The 8,102-nt window shown below is 40.4% G+C and overlaps 1 long non-coding RNA gene across 1 annotated transcript; it reads right to left on the bottom strand.

Moving 5' to 3' along the window:
* Window positions 1–329: 329 nt before the first annotated feature.
* LOC126299554 (uncharacterized) lies at window positions 330–7,885 on the bottom strand. Its single transcript, XR_007552825.1, has 2 exons — window positions 7,807–7,885; window positions 330–482 (listed from the first exon to the last, which is right to left on the bottom strand). It is a non-coding gene; the product is annotated as an uncharacterized LOC126299554 (long non-coding RNA).
* Window positions 7,886–8,102: the final 217 nt, after the last annotated feature.

Raw genomic sequence — 8,102 nt, 5'->3', positions numbered from 1 at the left:
AGGATTCGAGTATCTGGCCTAAAGCAGAGTAAGTAAAATGCTTACAGTAAATATTTTATTTAAGATATAGATAAATTTGTTATTGCTAGGAATTTCTGCAATACTTTGAAGAGTACAAGGAAATACCATCTTTGTAAAAGCTTCACAGCTGTTGTTACACAGTACTGGGCTAGCTAAGATACTCTGAGAAAAAACTGTTACATCCATGGGATTTAATTTTTAAAGGTGTCAGAATGAGAGAATCATTATGTGCAGATTAGAGAACATATTTGAAAAAAAAAAAGAGCATACTGCATTACATTTTTTTACAAGAAAATGAAGCATTAGAATTAAGGCAGCAAGTGGTTTATTCAGACAAACAGTGGATTTATACACACTACAGTTTGAAAACTATGCCCCCAATGTTTCACTGTTGTGGATACAGAGTGTAGATTAGATTTAATTTCTCTTCTGTGACAATTGCAGGAAAACCTTGGATTGTCCTGTGGAAAGAGACAGAAAAAAAATTAAAGATACATAAAGACAAGGGAAACTAAATTTCTTGTACTAAGAGGAACCAGTATTTTACTCTTTATTGCTTTGATAAAATTTTGCAAGAATATAGCTTCCTTCATACTGTGGCCATTCCGTCTAGACCTAAACCCTATACAACAGATCTGGAATGTTCAAAGAATAAGATCCATAGTTGGAATACACCATGTATCACTCTCTAATCTGAAAAATAACAGCTGAGGCTTTTGTTGCAAGTAAATAAACATAGTGTCAGCTTGCCTGCTGCAAACCTTTTAAAGCAATGATGCTTTAGTGACATGTGTGTCAGTTTTGCTGCTTTCATATTAAAGTAGATTTTCTGTTGGACTCGCTGTGTGAACCTCCTTCCATGCCTATCCACCAGAGGAAAAAATTGAAGTGCTCACTGAAAATACAGTAACTAGTTGGTACAGACTAAAAACAAAGAGCTGGCATTATCATCTGTGACTGAAACAGCAGATGACAAATAAACAGACACAGTTGTCACTGGGGAAGATAGTTTTATGGATATTGCCTGCAAAGTGTCATAAGCAGCCAAGAAGAGCTGTACTGTATGTCCTGTTTCTGTTCTTTGTCTAAATGGACACTTCATCAGTGGCATATACAGACATTTAACATGCCCTATTTGTAAGAGTAGTTGAGTTGATTTAATTTTATTTATTATTCACAATTACAGCTTACTATCTGAAAAGCTAAAATGGGCCATACACATCACATTTTCTTGGACAATAATAAATTTATATTAACTGTTTATTTTTGATACTTACTTTAAAAAAATAGAACTACTTCTACTTCTACAAATGTACAATGAAACCCTTACCATGTTTTACGGACTATAAGACACACTCTTTTCTTTGAAAAATTGCCCCCAAAATTTAGGTACATCTTATACTCAAAATTAATATAAAAATGTCCAGTGGTTGATTTAAAATTCCCACCAGTCTTAAAAATGGCCATATATTTGATAGCACAGGAAAGCTATTTCTACCTGGCAACATTAGATTCAACTGGCAAACTGGCAGCAGCAGTGCACCGATGTGATAAACATGAGTTGAGAGGTGTTTCCAGAATGAGATTTTCAGTCTGCAGCGGAGTGTGCGCTGATACGAAACTTCCTGGCAGATTAAAACTGCAAATAAATAAGTCTCATGTCCTTGGACTTACATTTTCAGTAACAGCTAACAGCAGCTATAAAACCGAACAACAGACACGTTTGCACTTGACAGACACACAGTTTCCTTCTACACTGAGTGATAACAGTGATGTCACATAGTTACTCTTTTATAATTTTTATTTTTGGACAGCCACATCTTGCAGGTGGTCACTGTTGTTAGGACGTTAATGTCCTTATCAATATGGGGTTGTTTTGTTCTCTTTTTGGCTCTATTTCATTCGTTGTGTACTTGCACAAGGGCGTGGCGGTGATTTAAAAGGTTCATATGGCTCTGAGCACTATTTGACATAACATCTGAGGTCATCAGTCCCCTAGAACTCAGAACTAAGTAAACCTAACTAACCTAAGGACATCACATGCATCCATGCCCAAGGCAGGATTCGAACCTGCGACCGTAGCGGCCGCGCAGTTCCAGATTGAATCGCCTAGAACCGCTCGGCCCCAAGGCCGGCGGCGGTGATGTAAGTATCGAAATTTGCCTTGCGGCCAGGGATAACCTCCGCATAAACTCTGCCTGAAACTGACTGTGCGCCTTGGGCTTGATATGTGCCTTACTGAGGTAAGTTATCATGTCTTGGTACTCTGCATCTACAGTGCAGATGACATGGCATCCCTTACGATAGTGAGTAGCTCGCTGGTGGCCGTCCTCATTTCTTCTCGTAGCTGTGCGGCTTCGTCCGCAATTTACAGCAGCTGTGACGTGTCGTCACTTGGTGGGAATGACGTTGGCGATTCGTCTCTGTATTTCTTGACCTCCTTCTGCTTCCGCTGGTCAGGCAGCATTTGGCGCGCACTGCTCTGCCACTTGAGGCTCCAGACAGTGAAGAGCAGTTTCGGCCGGCCGCGGGATCTCTCAGGAACGCTCGGTTCGAGACAGACACTGAAGTGAGGAGCAGCTCAGCGCGGCTGAATAGGAAAGCATCGCCGCACGCTGCCGGCGCCTTGTCGACTTAGCGTCAAATTGTAAATACTGTCTCTATTGACACCATTGCCGACGTTATAAAATTTTACATGCCACTGTACAAACTCAGCGAAGAAAATAATAAAACCAACACATCTACTTCTAAATTCCGCTAGTCACCTTACGGTGTTTGTCGGCCGGTACTACTAATACGACAACCTTTTGCCCCCTTTCATGTTCCCTTCATAAATGGTGCCTGGGAAGAACAACTGTCAGCTGATCTCCGTATGGTATCTAATTTCTCTACCTTTCTCGTGATCATTTTGCGAGGCGTCCGCGGGGGAAGATACTCGCTGGAGAAGATATCATGTGGCCCGACTCGTCTTGGAAATTTCGACAGTAAACCTCTCCGTGATGAATAATGCACCCCCCCCCCCCCCCCCCTGCAGTGTCGGCCATTTTTTTGAGCATCTCCGTGACGATCTCCCGCCGAGTAAACTATCTCCTGGCCAAACGGGTAGCTCTTTGTTGGATTTTATCCATCTCTTCTATTAATCTTACATGGTAAAGGTCCCAGACTGATGAAGAGTATTCAAGAATTGGATGGTGTGTTTTGTAAGCCACCTCTTTCGTCGGTGGATTATGTTTCCTTACAATTCTTCCAACGAATCTTAATCTGTCATCTGCTTTTTCTATTTGTCTTGTGCGCTCATTCCACGATGTAGCCAGGATATTGTCAAAAAAGATATCCGATTTGTTAAAGAGGACCTTAAAAAGGCTCATGTTTTTTATTTTATTCCTGAAACACAATTATTAATTTTTTTAAATATTATGTAGATAATTTGTTTTCTGGAGGCCTTCATAAAAATAATATTTGGTCTATAAAATTAAGCAAGAGAAGCTTTTCTTAACTGTCGCAATAACAATGGAGGGGGTACTTTATGTTCACCTTTTCAAAATATTGTTACCTTGACATGTAGGATATATTATAAAAGTTTGAAAATATATATGTATATATTTTTTGATGATGTTTTCTTTTACCAGAATCCGTAATTGTTTTAAATTATTCAGTAAAACGTAACTCAAAAATTTAAGTCCTCACAGTAAATGTGACTTCTGGGAACAAATAACGTATTCACACTTTCAAAGTTCAGCGCCCTTCTTCCACATCAATATTAATATAAAAATCGCGTTGCGAGTACAAATCATACACAATTAACGAAATCCGTGTTTACTTTTTATTTATTTTTTGTGATGGCCATAATTGGATGGAAGTATATGGTAAGTTGTGTAGGGACGTCAAGAATGTTCGTAAATGGTGTAGAGAGTTTGCAGCTGGTCGGACCGAAATTCGCGACGAACAAAGGAGCGGGAGACGGTCAATTTTTGAGGAGACAGTGTTGAAGGCTGAGGAACGTACACATTCTCCATGACAACGCTTGCCTACACATCGCTCAGCGTTGCTCTCCTGCAACAGTTTCAGTGGAACATAATCACCCATGCACCCTATAGTCCTGACTTGGCACCCAGTGACTTATCACCTGTTCCCTAAGATAAAAGAACATTTGGCCGGAAAGCGATTCAGCTTCGACGACGAGGTGAAAGAAGAGGTTCATAACTTTCTGAACAGGATAGCGGCGAGATGGTATGATATGGGCATACAATAACTGCCACAGCGTCTACAAAAATGCATCAACAGAAATGGTGATTATGTCGAAAAATAGCTAAATGTTCAAGCTGTAAACTGATGTAAACCATTGTAGAAATAAACAGGTCTATGTAGTCATAAAAAATAGGAGACCTTACTTTTGGGATTACCCTCGTATGTGAATCACTTGTAGGATTTATTGCATCTATTCGTAGCATGTTCGACTATTATGAAAATAATTCCTTGGAAATTGTGACTAATATAGACTATGAATGCACCTATTAAAGATCACGAAAACGGAAACTTCATGATGACGAAGAAGCGGACTCTGAACAAGTTTTTCTGACCGGAAAGAAAAAATTTAGAATCAAAACATTTCTTCCAGAACTCGACAACTTGTACGCCGAATTAGTGAGGAGGAAGAAAAGTTGTAGAGCACTGTTGGACTCCTTCACGGTTTTCAGTAGCCTTGAGAACAGTTCACCTGACGATATTGCTGAAAAGTGCAGCAAAACTCCAAGCGTCGTATGACACAGATTCAGAGCCTTCCTTCCCTAGTGAATGTGTACACTTCGCAGAACTTTCGAAATCTTCTGAGATTAGTGATATACCAGTCGAAATGACTAAATTTTTAAGAAAAGAGAGGTTACAGTCCGTATTTCCGAATGATGACATTGCTCTTAGAATATTTTCATGTATGACACTTAAAAATTATTCAGCAGAACGCTCGTTTTCTTCTCCTAAAAGACTTAAATCGTACGTTCCACGTTGTCTGAGGAGAGGTTGAACGCCTTGTCCAATCTTCACATCGAAGCCAGCTTCCTAACTGATAACCGTCTGAACTATGAAGATATGATCCACGAGTTTTCTGCCGTCAAAGGCAGACGCAAACTCTGCTGACGGGTGAGTTTGTTTTTTTTATTCATATTAGTTTTAAAAATTTAAGATTATAACGTGATTTTATTACAACTTAGAGAGCACATTCATTGAATTTACATGCTGAGTATTACCTGTTTACAATTGCCGATGGCAGAACGCGGATCACATTTCACCAGCATACGCAAAATTGTCCTGGCTGCGTGCAGACAAACGTAGAGATTTCCATACTCTCTGTCTCATCTAATGCCTTATAAATGTACACTGTCCCTCATATCCCTCCTCGTCCTTAACGCTTATGTCGAAACAACATGACAGAAACACATGTTCCCATCATAATAAAATCCTCTCTGTTCCACTGCATCGCTGAGTCACCTTCTCCAAGTCCTTTACAGTAGCGGGAACCCGACTCTGGAATAACCTCCCTCGTTATGTTAGAGAACTTAAAAGCATGTCCGGCTTCAAAAAAACAGTTAATGACGTATCTGCTTAAGCAACAGTAATGCCTTCCTCTCTACATGAATGCACTTCACCTCATTACTTCCCTCTTTCCCCCTCCTTAAATCTCCCTGCCCCAAAACTCGCTATACTAATAAACATCTACTTTACTCACCAATATATTAATGTACATCTGCACAAATCTTCACTACTATTGCCAATTTTTCTCATGTTTATCATTATTATTTGATTTTTTTTACTGTTATCATTATTGCTTTTATCATAATTTGTATGTATAGCACCTGTTGTAAAAATACTGCCAGCATTTACTTCATTAGGTCTTAGTCATTACTTTTTATTCATATTGTCACTAGAGTAATCTAATTTTCTTATTTAAACTATTGTCATGATGTAACGATGATGTGTGAAATGCTGCATGTGTGGAACACTGGTCCGATGTAAGAGAGGGCCTGATCTGATCAGGTTAAATAAATAAGCCTCGTTTACGTGCAGACGTGACCGAAGGCACCCGACAATACTAAACAATACCCGAATGACCAATGCTGCTCGGCGCTGTACAGTCAAGTCGTACTGATATTGTAGTATATTACAACTGATGCTTATCCTTGACGTCTGCTGAAATGTATAGTTATCGCGGAAATATACATTATCGGGGAGTACGATCAGATGAAAAAGTGTTAATAAATAACGTAGTTCAGTTCTGTCGATAAACACGTAAAAGCTTTGCTTATACCGTTAGAAGGAGCTATGGTGAAAGCAGTAGCTGCAGTGCAAAGCTGTTCAGCCCTTACATGGATGGAAGGTATTGCGTACACTTATTATGCAGCATCTAGCTACACAGACCCTAATGCTTTACACATTAACTATTAGATTATAAAACAAATTAGATTTTTCCACACTAGTCTGTCAAATTATGTAATAGCAAATCCAGTTCTGTGTTCGTTCGTCTGTATTTAGTTATTAGTTCGTGCACCGAAATCTTTGTTTCATTTCCATTTCTTATGCTTTCCTATAGAGTCACGTATTAATACCGAACGTGTTTTTTTAATCTGCAACACATTCAAGTTATTAGGATCCTAACACAACTTTTTCATTTTCATTTCCAACGGTTTCGTGTAAATGAACATATTAAAAGTGGATGTATAACAAAAATACGTTGTCTCCTACACACTCTGCTGAATTTTAGGCCATAAAAGAAAAGTTATTTTCCTTGTGTTCTCTGTTAACAAAATGCAGTTGTAAGTTTCCTTTTTCCGCTGCCGTACACCAAGTACAGTTCAGGAACCATGCTACATTTGAATTGAGCGCGACTAGATCCCTGGCGCGTCCTTCAGAACAACGAATAGCAGAGTACGGTAACAACTCACCAAAAACGGCAATAGTGAAGTGATCGGGTAATAGTTATTATTTAAAATATGTCTTTTTTTGGGAGGGGGAGCGCATATAATATGGTGTGCCTAGGGACGCAAAATTTTTAAATCCGCCACTGCATGGGTAGCTCAGTTCGTAGAGCACTTGCTCGCGAAAGGCAACGGTCCCGAGTTCGAGTCTTGGTCCGGCACACAGTTTTAATCTGCCAGGAAGTTTCACATCAGCATACACTCCGTTGCAGAGTGAAAATCTCATTCTGGGAACAATCAAATAGATTTTGGTGTAGGATGCCATGAAATAGAACTGAAAAAGAAAAATTCAAGACTTTTTTCCAACACAAAAAATGCATTGAAGAGTGGTGCAGTCACGGTGTGTAGCACCAGGTGCTGCTTGCTGCTTCACGGTAGAAAGTCTTCACACCAGTCAACGCTGTAGGAGGCCAAAAGCGTAAGTCAACGTACGGCTGGATTTTTTTTTATGAAGGTGGAGCCCCTCCACGCCCACATCGGCATGATGGATAACACAATAGGTCTACTGCCATCTCTGCATAAGTGTTAGTATTCACTAATGTGGGGTGTCGCAGGATGTGGGTACTGCGATGTTTGCGTACGTCTGGTTAAGGTTAACCATTAATACGCTTTCGTCTGGAGATAGATTGGGTCGAAATCGAACGAAGGGTAGCGGTTTGAAGGGCAGAGGAAAAAAAGTGCCAAGGCAAGAGCCAAGGGAAAAAAACCTCTGCGATAGTTAGGTCGGGTGGTAAGAGCAGTAGCTGTTGTCTTGCTACCTGCGATAGGTCGTGCAAAGATAGGCTTTGTTAGTAGTGGGTATCATGCATGTCGATACCTTGACGTTGTGCGGTTGTGCTGCTCGGAGGCTGGCGCTGGGTGCTGGTGCAGAGTCCTCGTTCAGCGTCAGCAACCTGCAACAGTTAGGTTTATTGTCGTTCTTGTGTCCGACAGGTCATATACAGGAAGCACAGTGCGAGGGAATGTTGGCGGATTGTTTGTGCGTCTGTGGGCGACCTCGTCGGTATCCTTGCTGTCGCCTGTTGGTCGGCTCTAATAGCAGCTGGTAGTTACCAGTCAGTGTTGCTGATATGCAGGGGCTTGCCGTCGTTTGTCGCTTGTTTGCGTGTTTTA

The sequence above is a fragment of the Schistocerca gregaria genome, chromosome X, assembly GCF_023897955.1.
Source record: "Schistocerca gregaria isolate iqSchGreg1 chromosome X, iqSchGreg1.2, whole genome shotgun sequence".
Taxonomy (NCBI): Eukaryota; Metazoa; Arthropoda; class Insecta; order Orthoptera; family Acrididae; genus Schistocerca; species Schistocerca gregaria.
Note: the sequence above shows the minus strand (reverse complement) of the source record. Positions and strands in the feature narration are given on the sequence as shown.